Raw genomic sequence first — 19,074 nt, 5'->3', positions numbered from 1 at the left:
GTAAAAATACTTGTATAGACAGACCTACTGCACCTAGATCTAGCCGGCTAAAACTGGGTGTAGCGGCACTTCGGGGTTTCGCCGTAACGTAACATAACGACCCTGTTTCATGGTTGGTTATTCCCACTTGGGAATAGCATCAAATGTCGGAGGTCAAAAAGCGAGTAATTCTCGCCATTTTTATTGGACGTATTTATTGTTTATGTACAAGGAAATCTATTTGGAAATAAAAGGAAACGGTGAAGGCAATGGCAAACCACTACATTATTAATGCCAAGAAAGTTGTTCTCTGTGTTTCATTCCACTTAATGATCATGACCCTCAGCAATGAGGAATACGACTATGAAGAAGAAGGAAGTAAAGGGAAAATGCATCCATTGGAGATATTCCAACCTTATAGTTAAATTTTCCCTTATACTTCTAAGATCTATAGCACAGGTTATACAAGTAATAAATGTAAAATTCGTAGCTGATTCTTTATTCATACAGATAGAAAAAGTACTGGAATGATTCAGATGAAATCTGGTACATAATACTTTTCAACCTAAACAGTGGCCAACTATTCTTACACTCCATATTTTTTATTACCGTCAACAGACTTTTTCTAAAATTACAATTGCCAGCACTTCTTCGATGCTTCCTCTCTCTGTCCAGCTTCTTGACGTCTATCCTTCTATATAATAGTATATAACCTACATAATTATAATTGAAATCGAAATTGACTAAAACAATGTCGTATTTCCGAAGGGTTTTCTGGAAACCCGTTCAGTAACAATATCTCCTAGGTCAAGGTCTTAGTTACCGAGTTTGGATGTGGTTGTCGCGTCGTCAATTAACTGGAAAGCGTTAAGTGCGAAATAAAAAGACTATTAATGTTATCATGAACACAAAATTTGCTCAGCTTTCATTTTATACTGATAATATTTTACAAGTTGAAAATCAACCTTTGATTGAAAGCAATCAACATACACATTGACACGATCTAAAGTAGAAATAATAAACTTAAAAATAACAATATATTTTGTGGCAGAATAGGGTAAGATAGTGATTCAGTCTTTAGCTCAAGTTAAAGTTACCACGTCAAGTTACCCTGCAAGAACTTCATACCCGCAAAAGCAGCGAATTGACAATAAATTAAGTATAGTATAGATTTATGTACAGATCGTGCTTCCATCTTAATTATTAATGGCATTTATAGCAAAATTTTAAAGAAATTATTGTCTCTATTGATGCAGGTTTTTATACCATCAAATTTATTACACATGATAATAGTTACAATAGTCACATGATAATAGTGATGTGTAACCATGCTTACGATCAAGGAGTGATGAAGGCAAAAACGGCAATTCCAGTGAGGTCATATCCATAACGCTTATTAGTTTAATGGTGAAGGGAGTGCAGTGCATACAAGTGCAATTGGAAACCTTGGGTGTAATGTTGCAGGGCCAAATGAAATAGCCAGTCCTATCAGACATGAGTTGATTGGCAGAGGAAAGATCCCTTCCTAAGACAAGTCCGTTATTGTGCATAATTCTTTTAATATATTACAAACAAAATCAAAGTAGTAATGAATGAATATAACATTTATATATATAAATCATAACTTTACTGAAGTCTAGGTATATTGTGATATTTATTTTTATTTTGCACAAAAAAATCACATAGTTGCATAAACATTTTCTTGTCGAGATTCTATAAATAGAAGAAGAAAAAAAAAAGAGAGAAATATAACAAGAAAAAAATTCTTTCTTTTGAAGCAAATGATATGAAGTAGTACTTATTCGATCGTAACTAGTTCTTAGAAATATCCTCACTTGAGAAATACCGCAGATTTCCAAGAAAAATTCTCATTGTAAATTTTAAGGGGAAGATCAGAAAATAAATGTCGGGAATTCTCTAGAATGTTTTTGGAACATCCATGCATATTGCATTCTCGAAAATTTCTAGAACCGAACATCGACTGTTAGAGAAAACAGAAAATGCAAGTAGAAAATAAAACGGTGATTCTTTAAAACGTGATTTTAATGAAGATCAAACGAACTTCAATCGTAATTAAATGAACAACTTCGTTCAAAGTCATTTACATATTGAATGTTATTGCGTTTCCAATTCGACACGTAACGAGTCAGAATTGAACTTGATCGATGCAATCCGTATCGATTACTAGCAAGGGTGATGCACCGGACAGCTGGCGAGAAGTCGATGGCCATGCCATTGTCATTGTTCTAATTACAGGGGCTTTCGATGCTATAGGAAATAAACATGAACTTGGACTTAAAGTCACCACATTAGAAGTATATTGACCTTTTGAACATACGCGCTTTACGTTTCGAGATAGTATTTCATCTTACTGGTGATCTTACAGATGATTTCAAGGTACATAATGTGGAATGATAAATTACTCTCTACGGGTGCAAGTGATTTCTGGACATAAAAGTGTGGAAGTTAATAACCTAGTTTCCACTGCGCTTACCTAGGTGATGTTCATCTATATATACCGGAATAAACCGGAATCCGATATTGTTGAATACGTATCTTAGATTTAGAATTCGATTATAGGAATAATAAGTACTGAATGAAATGGCGTGTAATTGGAGAAGGCGAATCAATAGAAATATATTTGTTCAATAATTATTCACATCTTGAATAAAATCTAACACTATATAACCCGCGATATGAAAAATACTATCTCTCACATAGCTGAGCGTTTTCTCGGTATCTTCCTCTGAATGTCGGAGCCCAGGGTCCGCTTTCCTACTTTTTCGTCTCCACTTCGCACGATCTTACCTTAACCTCGATAGTTGTGAGACTATTGGCACGCATATCATCCTTAACGACATCAAACTATTTATTTCTAAGGCTAATTTGCCATCGAGTACTTGTATTTGTATACAAACCGCAGTTACGACATAACCCAAATAAGGGCCGGCGCCAACCGACGCGTGAATGGCATCAAGGCGGCCGTATGTGGGTGGAACTTGCTTGGTTTACATAAACTTGTGTGTTGTGCTTGCCAATGTTTTGTTTAGATTTGAGGAGAAACTTAAAAGCGACCATCTTTTAACCAGAAAATTAGGAGAGATATTTTCCTATGTTCTGTTATACACGTCAAACGTGTTTTTGGAAACTAATTTATGTTGATTCAGATATCTTTTTTACCTTTATGCAATCATAAAATAAAGATGACAGACCCGTTCAAAACAATCATTAATCTGAGTTAGTAGGTACTACGTAGTAATTCCATGGTTTATAATTACCTAAATATTACCAGAAATGTCTTTGACAGCTGAAATAACATTTATAATTAGACCACTTACACATGTTTATTAATAAAATTTGAATGATCTTAATTTAACCAGTTTGGAACGCAAAGTTTTTCGACTTGTTCTACACAAGAGCTCAAATAAAGCCTATTTCAATTTCTATAGTGATTCAGAAATGCATGATGTATGATGAGTATCAGATCCCTAATGGTGTCACAAACAATCCTCCTGCATCCAAAACAAATCTGGAAATATCTATTCCAGTGTTTGGCCGCTAGCCAGAATTCCACTGGTTGCATCAAATCGTGCAACAACGTCTCAACTCGACTTGGTTTTGAAACGAACTATTTCTGTATGTGAAATTTGCATCACATTTTTGTGAAGAATTCCAAAGTGTTGTTCTACTTGAAATTTGTTCAAACTCTGGATTGCTTCGTTTATTTGCAAGGGTTCATGTGACCGATACGAGTATATCACCTATTCAGATTTAAATATAGCGTTCTCATTAGATTTAGATAAAATCTGTGCATATTTCAAGATGGAAAATGAGTAAAATCATACCTTGCAAAGGAGACATCAGTACAAACTGATAAATAATATATTATTTGCCCCAAATCCAATAACTATAAAGAGTAAATACAAAAATTGGTTGCTCAAGTTAATGCGCGTTGTTATTGCGCTGTCGTTTAGATAAAATAGCGTGCTTATCATTTTTCTATGCAAGTGAAATTTAACGTCAAAGATCCTACACTATAGGTATACTATACTATACTAAAGGTGCAACACGACCTAAGACTAACAAACCGAACATGCCACCACTGATTTTCAGAAACCTAATATCGGTCCTCATAATCTAGTTACTACCGAATGCGTGAAACCTCATTCAATAATACCAATTAATTACGACTATCTAAATAGTTACGTCAATTACGCTTTGTTTTTATGTAACACTAGACAAGCTACGGGCTGAAACTCCCATAGGAATCCTCGGGATTAAAAATATCCATTTCTCCATAACTAGGTGCCTCTATAAATATTCTATCAGTTTTTTTCATTTGGAACCTCTTTATATTTACGCTAAAGTCTAGCTATTAGAACATTGCTAACTCTAAGATTAAATAAAAATGAATTATTTATTTAATGGCATCGATACCCGCCTGTAACCTAAAGGTCTCTGGTTGGAATTGTAAAAATTGTGCGTCCCTATTTGTGCTACATGAGTTTCTATATCAATCTGAATCGTGTAAAACTTAATTACTGTTATCATAGGCCATTACTTGCTTCCAATGAAAGAAAACATTGTGATGGAACCTGTACACTGGTTTCTGTGTCAAGTTCACATGTTTATGGGTTTGAGCCCCACAAACATACCCTGCTGAACTCATGGCAGGATACAGTGATAATGCGTATTGGCATTTAAATCACGATAATGATAAACAAAGTATAATGGTGATTCATCCGCAGCTGCGCCTATTTCCGCTTCTGCCTGCGCCTACGACCTTGCTCCCCATATGTGATGAGCATCACTGATTTGTTTACGATACAATACGATTTGTTTGCGTTATACAATGCTTCCAGATTCGAGTATAGATTGTCATTTACTGTCAACAAGTTAACCTTGATAGATTTCATATCATCATCTTTATTTTCCTCCATGACCCCCTGTCTTCCTTTAATCCCCAATTAAAGGGCTTTCTTTAAGAAAAACCTATTATCAAAGTACAAGATTTGACGTAAATCAGCTTAGTGGTTGAACAATAATATTTACATAGATTGATAAATACGTGAGAGTATATTTTGGATTTATTGAAAATAAAAAACCGGGATATCGTATCGGAATACCGTTCGATCGTCGACCACTTCCGTCTAATCTGATCCTGTCATAAGTTGGGATAGCGATTGTCACTGAAATAAATCTCTTCAACTGGTGTGGCCACGAAAGGTAATGTGGAAACATTATCTTGAACATACTGTCGACGAATACTAACCGATGAATTTTTATCAAGCATTAAGTTAGTTCCGCCTGTCCTAATATTGGTCTGTGTAATCAAACTGGACTGAGTAAATTAAAACCACTTTATGGTTGCATTGTAAGTATTATGAAATGATAACAGAGAATTGATTTGTTATTGAATTCCGAAATTTTTGATCGTACCTACGACTATGAAGCTATATATATTAATTGTCTTTTTAAAGACAATTCTCAAGTTCTATTACAACAAGTTCTCTTTAATAGCTTCTCTCTGATAGTAATAAATCAGCCAATTCTCAAGTTCTATTACAACAAGTTCTCTTTAATAGCTTCTCTCTGATAGTGATAAATCAGCCAATTCTCATGTTCTATTACAACAAGTTCTCTTTAATAGCTTCTCTCTGATAGTGATAAATCAGCCAATTATCAAGTTCTATTACAACAAGTTCTCTTTAATAGCTTCTCTCTGATAGTGATAAATCAGCCAATTCTCAAGTTCTATTTCAACAAGTTCTCTTTAATAGCTTCTCTCTGATAGTGATAAATCAGCCAATTCTCATGTTCTATTACAACAAGTTCTCTTTAATAGCTTCTCTCTGATAGTGATAAATCAGCCAATTATCAAGTTCTATTACAACAAGTTCTCTTTAATAGCTTCTCTCTGATAGTGATAAATCAGCCAATTATCAAGTTCTATTACAACAACATGTTCTCTATAGCTTCTTTAAATAAATAGTGATAAATCTAGCATATGAAGTTTATTAGTCCTATTTCATTATGGTCCTTTTACACTTCACTAATTTTATTTGTGTCCGCTAGTGCCGTGGCCCCATGGGATAGAGATAAATCTTTAATACTTGATCTCAGTTTAATAGCTTCTGAGCGACTTCTGGACGATAACGCCCGCGACCACTTCCACAAATTATTTTCAATAAAATGATTTTTCTTGTGAACCTAATCTATAAGTCTTTCAGAATAAATTAAGTAATAAATCAAGACTTAATTGTTATATTTAACACCATTTATACCAACCACATATTATTGGAAATCAGCAGCACCTTTGTACTTTCCTAATTACTGTCTGTTCTTACGTTCTTTCTGTCCATAAACTGATAAATACACAACATGACTAAGTAACCAGACAGAAGGGAAGCCAATCATCAACTCGCAGATAACTCGGAGTAAAAACTTCTGAGGCAAATAGTACGAAGCAGGTCCAATCCCAAATGAACTAGGAGATAAGGTGAACGAAGAAGAAGTATTATAGTTTCTTGTAATTATTTTTGTATTTGTTTGTTCTAGCAGGCTAGTCTTGACTTAGGTGCAGTCGCATTACGACATTTAGTCGGGGCATATATCAAAAAACCTTCACCGTATAGATTACAACTAGTGACGCGGTTGATCCTATTTATATCACTTGCATGATGTAACGACTGATGAAGCTATCTTACCGGGACAATCTTCAATCACACGTAAAATATTACCTGAAAAATAAAAATAAAATTATTTGACGCTTACTATAGAAGGGAAAATTTTCGAACAAAGAAAAAACAAAAGAAAAAAATAAGAATTACAATTTTTTTAATAATTAATCTGTAATGTGGTGTGTGTGTCAATTTTGTGAATGATTGATTTTGGAAATGTTCTTCTTCACCGTGCAGCCATCGAAACGCTCTGAGAACCACCCAAAAATAAATAAATATATTAGGACAAATCACACAGATTGAGCTAGCCCCAAAGTAAGTTCGAGACTTGTGTTATGTGACACTAACTCAACGATACCATATTTTATAACAATACATATATAGATAAACATCCAAGACCCGGGCCAATCAGAAAAAGATTTTCCATCACTCCACTTTACCACTGCGCCACCGAGGTCGTCATAAAATACAACAAAAAATACTTTATTCTGATAAAAATATATTTAAAATTGCACGGATGTTCAGTTCATACAAAACTCGTTTCAATGTCAAACGGCACCCCTGCTCCCACAAACTTAGAGTGGGCTCATTTATGATTCAAGAAATTACACTTTTTGTTGTCATGGCTTGTTAAATTTGTAAAGGACACTTTTTTTTCGGTGTAATAAATTAAAATTAAAACCATTTCCCTCTCAAGCCAGTACACTAGTGCACAGACTTAGAAAAAATTAAGTAAACAATCCTTATTTAATTATTGATATTAAATGGCAATCCATTTAATATTAACAATTAAATAAGGACATCATTAAAGAGGACCAAGAACACTCAATAGTGTTTTTGGTCCTCTTGAGCATTTGAGCATTGGGGTGATGTTTGGTGTTGTTATACTCTGAGAGCTCTAGACAGTATAGGCTTTTTTAGTATACTAGTAATGTAGTGAGACACAAAATAGAGAATTAAAACAGTCAACCTCTTTGTGGTTGACTGTTTTGATTCTCTATTTTGTGTCCACACAAAGTTATACTAGCAATTAAAAAAAAAAAATTCAAATCCAAATCATTTATTCAGAAATTAGACCTTCACAGGCACTTTTTCAATTTTTATATTAAATAGTTATTTCTCACAAGCTACAAACTACTGGCATTTCGGAACGACCACTACCTTTTCCTTAGTTTAGTTGCAGTTTATGGCAACACCTTGCTATCTCTGTTTGGTCTATGGTTAACCAGTAGAGAATGCCATATGGCATTATTTACGTACTCTTTTATGTAATTTTGAGCAATATAAACTATAATGCTTAAATAAAATAAAAAATAAATAAATGCGAAAATAAGTTTGTTTGTTTGTCACCTTTTCACGCTATATCTACTCAACCAATCTTCTTGAATATTTGCACACATGTAGTTTGAAGTATGGAGAAGGACATAGGGTACCTTTGATCCCGGAAAATTAACGCGGGCGAAGCCGCAGGCAAAAGCTATTTTAATTTTGTTTTTCCCGTGTTGTGGTTAGACTTAGAATACTACCTAATCTATAACCCTAAAATACTGAGATTAATAATATAAAGGACTGCTTATTTATTCATTTATCAATGTATGAAGATACACAAGAAACTTCAAGTACCTACATTGAAAAAAATGGTGCTACTTATTTCCAAGGAAATCTCTTCCAGTACAAGAGTTAGACCACATTATATCCGTGGATATTGTACGAAGTGAAAATGGGGTGAAAAGCTTTGACACTTGATTTTTATTTGTATCTCGTAGGATATATATATGTAGGTATTGAAACATCACAACCGTGAATGCAACCGGGATCATGCGGAGGCAATGATCGTCATTCCTTCTAATTTGTTAACTAAATATTTTTGTTACTCTTGATATCTCATTTGTTACTATTAGCAAAAAAAAATAAGGTAATAATTACGTTTAAAACTTTTTAAAATAAAAATATAGTTTTCTTATAGGAATGATAAACCTGATATCACTCATAGAGCCGGGAGTTAACTTTTCTACACAAGTATTTTAGAACGTAACGAATAAAACATGCAGGTAAAGTGTCGTTCAACACATTCAACCTTTTTCCCTCCCATTACCAGCGACGTGAACGACATGTAGGAAGCAGATAAATGTGCATAATTCCATACTAACTCGAGGATGCTTGACACAAATTTTTGATGGAAAAGAAGATTAAGAAATAAAAAAAAATGTTCGCACTTTTAGTCCACTGCTAGAATCACATGTGGATCGAGGAGATTCTAAGGAAAAAACGTATCTTCTTCCTTTAAGACTTAAAAGTCTTAAATATTTTATATTTGTATCATTACAAAAACTAAATATATAAGGACAAATCAGTCTCAACTCAACGATACTATACACACATATATATATATATATATATATATATATATATATATATATATATATATATATATATATATATATATATATATATATATATATATATATATATATATATATATATATATATATATATATATATATATATATATATATATATATATATATAGATATATATATATATATATATATATATATATATATATATATAGATATATACTCGTATGTATAAAATATATATAGATAAACATCCAAGACCCGATCACCGAGGCCGAAAGTACCGATTTTGATGAGATTTGGCACAGAGACAAGTGAAACCAGACGACGTTTTTATTATGGTTTTACCGTGGTTTTATCCCAGCGAAGCCTCAGGGTCTCTAGTAAATATATAGAAGACGCTTAATAGTATCTATGTGTGTATGTATGTTTGTTATTCTTTACTGTTATGAAATTTGGGCTGGGTACTTTTTATCTCGAAATTCCCACGGGAACGAAGCCCCTGGCAGCTAAGCTATTTATGAAGGAAAAAGACATTGAACCCTTTAGAAATATTGCACAAATGCATACAAAACACATGGTTCCAGTAGTCAAGTGATGCAACCGTCAAGGAACGCAACGTTATGAGCTCATTAGCGCCCGAAATGCAAGCCTTAATGAATGCAGCCCGGAATAATGGAGTACACAGAGTAAAATATTTTTCTATTATTAATTTTTTAGTTTAGATATACTCGTAACAAGCATACTTGGTGATAAGCAAACACCATCCATTGATACCAATAGCCAAAGAGTAATTGCAAAATGCGTCAACGACTTTTAAATACATCTATAGGCCTCTTGAAGGAGATTTGATTGATGCAAAAATAAAAATGTTTCCACTCAATCACGCCAAATCTCCTGGATCGATATTTGATGAAATTAGTAACATAAACAGAAACAATAAGACTGGAAATGAAGCATGGGATAATTCAATCCAGAAACATGATAAATATGATGACGTGCCAGGTGTTCTGCCCAGATCCATTTAAGATTCATGACGAACTTTGGTGCGTTGTCGAATCACGATGTTTAGAATGCGACCTGGATAATAATACTTATGAGAAAAATGAAAGAGCTTTAATTTCAATGAACCTTCATAAAATATCGTTCAAATAAGTCTTAACAAGACTTACAGCTCCGATAATTTGAACGATCTAACTAGAACTCTTCTATGTTTTAAAAGTAAAAACACGAAACCAGTTTAAACCAGATACTAGGAAATGTCAGTCAAATTCTTGGAAGCTGGGAGGTCATTTGTTTGTGTTTGCAAGTGCGTTTATCATTTACTTTCGTCGAGTGAAAGTTGGTTCCTACCAGACCGACTTACAAAAAGAATTAAATAGTATTTTTTGTTATTTAAATGATGTTGATTTTTTACACTAACCTGAAACTTAAGTTATTTTGTTAGATGACTTATATCAACTAATTCATAATACAATTCGTCACAAGAGGTCTCTTTTATCTCCGGATCCAGAACTATTTTAATATTTCCGTGGATGGAATTCGCGCCACGAGCGGCGAAAAAACTCCCGCAGCAATGTGGAACTATCAATAACAGTTTTGTTGTTGCCAGTCAGGACACAGACGCTAAAAGCATTTGCTTTTAGCGTCTGTGTTCTTTTATAAAATACTCGTTAGGTACGAGTCTAGTCCCTATCATGAGAAAATCTATCCATAAATTCCAAATTCCCACATAATTGAAACAGAGAGACGGCCAGTATTCTATATCTATGTATTTTCTAATGTATCAGAGAATGCACGATGTAAGTCACGTATTATGTACGCTTTCCTCTTATATGACGTCATTTACGACCTCTGGCAAAGTATGCTCGCCTAGTCCTTGCCCTCACAGACTGGATGGTTAGCACCCTTAACAGACTTTCAAAAAATGATTTTATTTTCAATTCAATTCTCAAATGATTGAGACATGGAGTGATAAAGAAAAACTTTCGTTGAAAGGTATATCAATTTTAATTAATTATTGTAAGACTTAGGGTGAGTTGCACCGTCAAATTTGACGTTGATTTTAGACAAAATGGCTTTGCTATTTTCTTCGCAGGTTATAAAGTTAATTTAAGTTGACGGTGCAACCCACCCAAGTACGCCATTTCGTCTAAACGTCATCGGAGCGCCGGTTAAAATCAACGTCAAATTTGACGATGCCCCTTAAAGGGTTTAGAGATTAATTGGCAAAAAAAATTAGAAGTTCATTTCCAAAAACGACCATAAAGAATTAATTCTGAATAGAAGAAAATAAACAAGCGAGGCAACCAAAAGCGAAAACGGTGAAAAGGATTGGGAAAGAAAATTAAAAATCAGAAGTGAGATTGAAATGAAAACTTCGTCGTTCGCCGACGTCCCACAAAGGGGATTATGTCCACAAACTGAATGAGATTCAGAGCTTTTATAAAGGGATCCGACCAATTTTTATTTTACTGATTTAAAAATGACAAGATAGATAGATAAACTCTTTAATGCACTATTCACAAAGGAGATATACCAGTAAGATACAACAAGAAGGAAATTGAAAAAAATATAGAAGTTACATTACTTGGATTAAAGTTTGCGTAAAGTATATAAATTAAGGTACATAAATCATAGTACATATATTTGATAACAGCGACGTACAAATCATAACTATTCAAGTCATGTTTGATTAGAGGTTTCCAAACAAGATAAAGTCAAAGGACATTGTTTGTAACAACAAATATCGTAATTTAAACTATGACTCGATTAACGAAACACCAAACTTAGTGGATATGAGCGAGACACATTTGCTGGATGCAGGATGAATTGTTGGCTCGAATAGCCACAGAATGGTCTACAGCAGGCTGGTTACGAAGAAGAAGCCGTCGCAGACCAAGATGGTTCGAACTATTCAGATGCTACTTTTCGAGTGTTGTATTTGCTTGTCAGATTTCATCCAAGTCCAGAGGCAAGTAATCGCTACATATTATGCTGAACTTAACTGCCAACCAGTGAAAAACAGTGAGTTTTTAAATCCTTTTTGTAAGTATGGCAACTATCAGCCCTCATGTTTGATGTCAATGTGTTTCTTTTTACCTATGTAACGACTACAAACTTGTGACTTGCAATAAATAAATCTGAATCTAAATCTGGTACTTCTTATTTATTGCCAATGAAAATTAATGGCAAAAAGTCTATTGTAAAACTATAATTAGAATCGACGCCGTAGTCATGTTATTTTTGACCGTATTGGGTTAATTTCCATTGTTGAGTGTAAATGTCAACTGAACTATTGATATATTAATATTTGGATAAACTGTGGACATGACGTGGCGATTGGCTATTGGTTTATTTGGTTTCTTCACACCCAAACGGCTGGACTGTTCAAGCCAATATGAAATGTGGTACTCGTATTGAAGTTGTTGATACCTTGGATTAACACATAAGGGAACTTTTATTTATATCGAAAGTACGCGATTCTCGTAGGATTTTAGTAAAAAGTCTGACAGTCAATGACCTTTGAATGAACCTTGTTACTACTGTGTATAAAAAAATATAAGTATCTTTTAAATAATTACAAGGGTAACACCGCAGTGTGGCACCTAGTAATTTATATTTAAAAGGTGGCAACCCTGGAAATTTCCATAGGAAACTTCCATATGAAATGAAGGAAGCGTTAGTATTCCCAACGTTCACGAGATAAATAAATGTGAATGTTCCTTGATTGATATTTTGTACGCCACAGTTAACGAGTTATGAGATGTAGCGATTTAAGTATGGAGATTGATTGCAACATACTTAACTAGCGGCCGTCCCGGATTCACTCGGGTAAAACCATAATAATTATTTAGCTACACCTTCCTCAGAAATCACACTGTCTTTTGGTGAAAACTGTACAAAAATCCGTCCGGTCGATTTTTATCGCGTTCATACAGACAGGCGCGACAAGTACCAATGTACCAATGTCTTTTTACACACACAATATAGGATAAGGTTGTTATATTGACAGTGTATTACGAATAATTTTGCACACTAAAGTACTAAAGTAATAAATATTACGTACATACATACACTTAAGTGATTAGATTTCCTACGATGATAACTCTCTACCTTAAATAATATATTTTTTTGTTTTAAAGTGGTACAATAAAAGTTATATATATATATATATATATATATATATATATATATATATATATATATATATATATATATATATATACACCAAATTTAAACCAGGAAGATTTTCAAACGTTTGACTTAATCCAAACACACATGGTTTAATCAGTTCATTGAAAATTAAGCCGTACACACACAAACACAAGGTCGATTCTACATTGCTATGGAAATTCCAGGTCGGTATTAAGGCCAGGTCATTTCTCTCGCCACGTCTATTGCTGTTTAGATTGATTTCGGGGTCGTATTGTATGTGCTAATCATGATCAGTTTGAAATATGAACGGTCTTACCGGAAGGTGGAAATTATTACAATACTAGCAGATCGTCCCGGCTACGCTTGGCTAAAAACATAATAAATTGTACACACAAACCTTCCTCATGAAACATACTAACTCTTGGTGAAAACCGCATAATAATCCGTGTTGTAGTTTTTGAGTTTATCGCGAACAGACAGACAGGCGCTGCAGAGGACTTTGTTTTATAATATGTAAGGATAACTGCTATTGTATGTGCCTTGGGCTCCAATTTCAAATAAAAATATCATTTGAAACTACACGTGACAAAGATTATGAACGCCCATCCGTTCTAGAGTTCGATTCCCAGCACAACCCAATATTTGCACTTGCGATCACCGATATATCTGTGGCCCTGGGTATGTTGTGCCTGTTTGTTTTACAAACACATAATTTTGTTTGTGTCCATATGAACCGCGATATAAGCAAGTCCTTAGTATTAGTCATTAGGTCAGGCAGACAGCCATTTGTAAAATCACACCCGTATGTTCAAAAATTTATTTTAACGCAGGGCCCCGGGCTTCGCGACATCACAGCCCCGCACGAATGTAGATAAAGTGAAACTTATGTCAATGGAGTGTCAATTTTAAAATTGCTGAAGTCAACCAACCGTGTCAGATGTCCATAATCTGATATCGATTGGGTATCTCTGCTCGATTACGTATCTCAACTCGCTTTATTTTAGTCGTGTCGCGCTCACAAAACATGTATTTTATTGATTTTCTTCCAAATAAATTGTTGATAATTGGTAAGATTCTGTAATTGGCACCTTGTTTACGAGTACGCAAGAAATTTCACGCACTTGAATTTTAATACAGATCTATATAGATATATATGGAATTTAACTTAATTTTAAGTTATTAACCTGAGTACGGACCAGTCGTTACGCACCTCGGATACCAAGAATTTCTAATATTTTCTCAAGTTTTCTGTTTCTAAATGAAAATTTATCAGAGCCAAGAGTAAACAATGTGCTTATGTTTACGATTTTATAAATCGGAGATGATAGATATAAGATGCCCCAGATTCATTTATAAAAATGCACCATAAAAATATACATTTATATAAATGGGCAAAAATTATAGTCCCATTGAAAATATTCAAACTAACGGCTCGCCCTGGTTTTTCTCGAGTAAGTAAAACCATAGTAAAAATAGCCTATGTCAATCCTGAATGCTTCTTCCATATCAGTGGCAAATTTCATCAAAATCAGGTCAGTAGTTTTTGAGATTATTCATTACAAACAAAAACACAAAAATACAAATCTTTTCTCTTTATAATATTAGTATGGATATGGATAGTAAAGATAATTAATGGAATGAAGATATCTAATAATTTGCCGACCTCGGTGGCGCAGTGGTAAAGTGCTTGGCTCTGAACCGAGAGGTCCCGGGTTCGATCCCCGGTCGGGTCATGATGGAAAATGATCTTTTTCTGATTGGCCCGGGTCTTGGATGTTTATCTATATGGATATATGTATATGTTATAAAATATATTATCGTTGAATTAGTATCCCATAACACAAGTCTAGAACTTACTTTGGGGCTAGCTCAATTTGTGTAATTTGTCCTAATATATTTATTTATTTAATAATTTTTATAATGATAATAATTAATAGAATGAAGTTACCTCTGCAGTTTTCACAATATGTAGCACTGCAATGCCCGTCTATTTTGAGTCTCAAAGCTTGTTAAGTTTATTTTCTTAGTTCAACAAAGAGAAGTTATCTTTGGTAGCTATCCTGCGGATTAGATATCCAAGTCAGAAATAGAAAGACTTGAGCGAGATACTCTAGGGATAAAACGCAAGAATATATTATTATTTCAGTAGATTTATCATTGCTAGAAATAATTTTAGACATGTGTTTGTATATTAGAGTATTATGCGATATTATCTGTGTATCTTTCCGTCCGTCGAAAGGTTCACTGACTGAACAATCTGACTTACTTGTATATACATATAGTAGTAATATTCTTATACCACCACTTGCTTCAGGTGAAGGAGGAACATCGGGAAAACTGCATACTGGTTGACAGTTTAGTTTACTAATAGACTACTTACCACTAAATGGCGGTAGGTAATCATAAAAACCATGTCAAATAAGGGGACTTGGATAAAATCGGATACCACTGTTGAAAATTAATACATACTTATGATAAGAAAGAAAAAAGTGTTTAACGTGTGTTTTACGTCATGGAAGATAAATGTTCAAGTGCATCTCGATGATGGAAAATCAAATAAAAACAATGCTTTAATAGTTACCCGATAGCGCCTGGTAGGAATTTTTGTATAATGATATTATATGCCATTTATTCCATTCAAGTTATATTATATTAATATAGATTCCAAATCGTGTCACAAACGAGTTGATTTTGCGTGATTTATGACTGAATTATTAGTAGTAATAGTACCTAATTCACTCCTATAAACACATTCGTGTTTTAAGTTTTATTAATATGTCCATTTTATTAAGCATAATTTTATTCCATGATCAACTTTATTATATTGTCTCATGTAGTTAATGATTATACATATAGTGATAAATTGTCTTTTTATGTCAGCTAGCGAATGTTTATATACTGGTCGTCTTAAATCAAAGCCATTTGACACCATTTGGTCCAGGGGGCTTACCATCATCTCTTAACGCGATCCACTTTATGACCAAAACTGAACTGAGCATCCCAAATTCGTACCATCGACTTAATTTTTAGTATGAATGCTATTCATTTTAGGCCTAAATTGAACTGAGTTGCTTTGGAATCGTTCTGTAAAAGTTGATGGTAGGTGATTAACCTATTTAAACACCGACTCACTAATTTGGTGTATTTATACATGATTTGTATTGATTTTTCTTTATATCAAAGCTCCAACTAAAACTTCTTCTACTATATCCTTTTTTTCATTCCGTTATATATTTCAAATGTATGTGTTATCTTCGAAAAAATCACTTTTCTAATCATTTTATCATCTAAAACTACACAAACACTCGTTCTATCTCCTTTTTAAACCTTCATTTGTCTTTCCATCGTCATATTTATCGTCTTTCTCCCATTTATAATTCGAAACATCTTTATCAGGTATGTGGATGTAGGTTGAACGCTAAAATTTCATACTTTCAATCTAGATAAATTTTAATTATAAATATATACTGAAGGACATAGTTTGATAGACTGATAATGTCGGGACGAGAGGCGCATCCGGGCGTATGATAACTGGTCAAACATTGCACTATTTTGGGACACGTTAAAATAGGTTAGTTGGCTTTTCAAGCGTATCATATTCGCGTTACGAAAATCCATTTATTTTAATCATAGTTAGCTAGAAACAAATTTTAAAATGTGCCATGAAAAATAGTTATTCAATGAAGCTAGCATAGTCTGAAGCATTACATTTTGTGGCTATTTATGTAGGTTGGTATGTTCAGATGGTTGCCTGGAAGCATAGATCAACAGAAAATAAATTACCTGGAAAATATTGCTCACAGCGATAAGGCCGCCTTTTGCGCATATAATTTAATTTTCTAGATTATAACTGTGTGTGTTTTTATTATGTGCATTATTAGGGTTTCGTATTTACAATACAAAACCCTAACAAAACTAAGTGGGTCGGAGGGCAAATGATGAGGTCATCACGGACATGATATGATGTACTTGAGGATGATGTGGATAAGCCTAATGGAAACAATTATAGAAACGAAAGAAAAAGAACGCTAAACAGGGCTTTATATATTTATATAATTATATTGAAAAAGCAAGAATTGGTGGCATACAAAGAGAACAGAGCAACGGTCGAACATAGATGAAATACACTAAACAGACAAGAGTCATGTTCTTAATTCTTTTTAAATACTAATGATTTTAAGATTCACGATGAAAAAAAGAAGGGTAGAAACCCTAGAATCGGTGCTTAAATCATTATTTTCGCTTTCTTGACTGTAATGTTAGTGGAAGATGTATCTCGCATTCCGTTACCTGAATGAATGTAATATCACTACAGGCGACAGGTAACACGACATGTTTTTGTCCGCATTCAGAAACGCGAACTAATTCCAATGATCTACTTAATGATTGTTAATGATATAGTAGGGTAATGAACCTAGGAATTGTTAGTCAAAAGGCAAATAGTTTTCAAATCATATTTTTTATATATTTATTAAAGCTATTAGGTCCCACAGCTGAGCAAAAGCCTCCCCTTTCTGTTTCCAACCACTTCTGTACCTCGCCAATTGTTGTCATCCCTTATCGAAGCCCGAGAGTTCGTCAGACCATCTCATCTGTTGGATTGCTTTGCGATATTTTTCCATCAGTCGGGACCCAAGAAGTTACTCTTTCAGTCCATCTTTCAGTCTTCTTGCGGCTTACAAGTCATAAAACATTACACTACAATATTAAAGGTGCTTCTGTTTATTCGTTAGGGGGTCGACTATAACTGCATCAGAGTATATTTTGTGACTTTATCAAACTTGTTTACCAGCCAAGCAGATCTTGATGAACGCGCGCAGAAACTCGTAGACTGTGATGGGTTTACGCCTAGTATTTTTTTAAGCATATTGACAAAAAGTCCGTAACTAACTAGATGCTATCTACTGGGCCCAATTTGATAACCTCGCTATCAATTAGCAGGCTATTCGAACTGGAGGCATCTGTGAGTAAACAATGAAGTCAGAGCGGTCTATTTTGGTGATGATTCCGAGTTGGGCTACTAAGGTCAGGGTCATGTTTGTTTAGATCTTACTTACAAATTTTCACACTAATTTAGGCTAATGTTAGGATCCATAAATGAAAATCATAAACGTGAAATAAAGTGTAATAAGATACAGACATTTCATTTGAAGAAGATGTTATGCACAAAGCTCTTTTGAAATTATAAAAAATAGGTACACAACATACAACAAGAAGTGTGGGTAATCAAATCAAAACAAGGACAGAAAATAAGAAAAAATCATCATATATATTTTTGCAAGAAAACATATAGGAAATACTTTAGATAATTGGTTCAAATGTATAGCAACGACACACAACGTCAAACTTGTAACTTAAAATCTTTTGGGATATCAACAACAAAAAGTCTCTGCCCTTTGTTCGTGCTCATGACATGAATGATGAATCTTCGCAACTCTTTCACACAACAAACACCTAACAGAATTATATAGGTGTACCGAACCTAAACGATAATAATAAAATGGTATTAGATATAGATATGTCCATTTTCATTTCAGGATCAATTGTTTATAATTTGAAATCCCCACGAGAGCGAGACACCTCATGGAGTTTGTATCAACAAAATTAAAACACCTATTTAAACAAATTAGTACGTATTATCCACCGTAACAAGGTGCTGGCTGACGTGTGCGACGAATGCCGCATATGCATGTGCAATGCTGAGCACGTGTGTTTAGATTAGCACGTAATTTGTGCCTAGACTGGACGCAGATAAGATAACGCATAATGTCAATGCGTATTAAACTGATGACCACCTCGAAAAGCTGTACTTGGATGCAATAAGTTATTGCTTTTCCTTACTTTAATACCCATATCGTGAGGTTTGTGGCTCAGTGGTTCTGTAATCGTCCTGCGATAGT

At 34.0% G+C, this 19,074-nt stretch overlaps 1 protein-coding gene and 1 non-coding gene across 2 annotated transcripts in view; one reads left to right on the top strand and one right to left on the bottom strand.

Moving 5' to 3' along the window:
* Window positions 1–19,074, bottom strand: part of LOC128678862 (uncharacterized protein) — a 113,673-nt gene that overhangs the window by 69,560 nt on the left and 25,039 nt on the right. The gene's annotated exons all lie outside the window — the stretch shown is intronic.
* Window positions 14,835–14,907, top strand: TRNAQ-CUG (transfer RNA glutamine (anticodon CUG)). The gene has a single exon. It is a non-coding gene; the product is annotated as a tRNA-Gln (tRNA).

This window comes from Plodia interpunctella, chromosome 20 (genome assembly GCF_027563975.2).
Source record: "Plodia interpunctella isolate USDA-ARS_2022_Savannah chromosome 20, ilPloInte3.2, whole genome shotgun sequence".
NCBI classification, from domain to species: domain Eukaryota; kingdom Metazoa; phylum Arthropoda; class Insecta; order Lepidoptera; family Pyralidae; genus Plodia; species Plodia interpunctella.
This window is presented reverse-complemented; position numbering and strand designations above follow the sequence as displayed.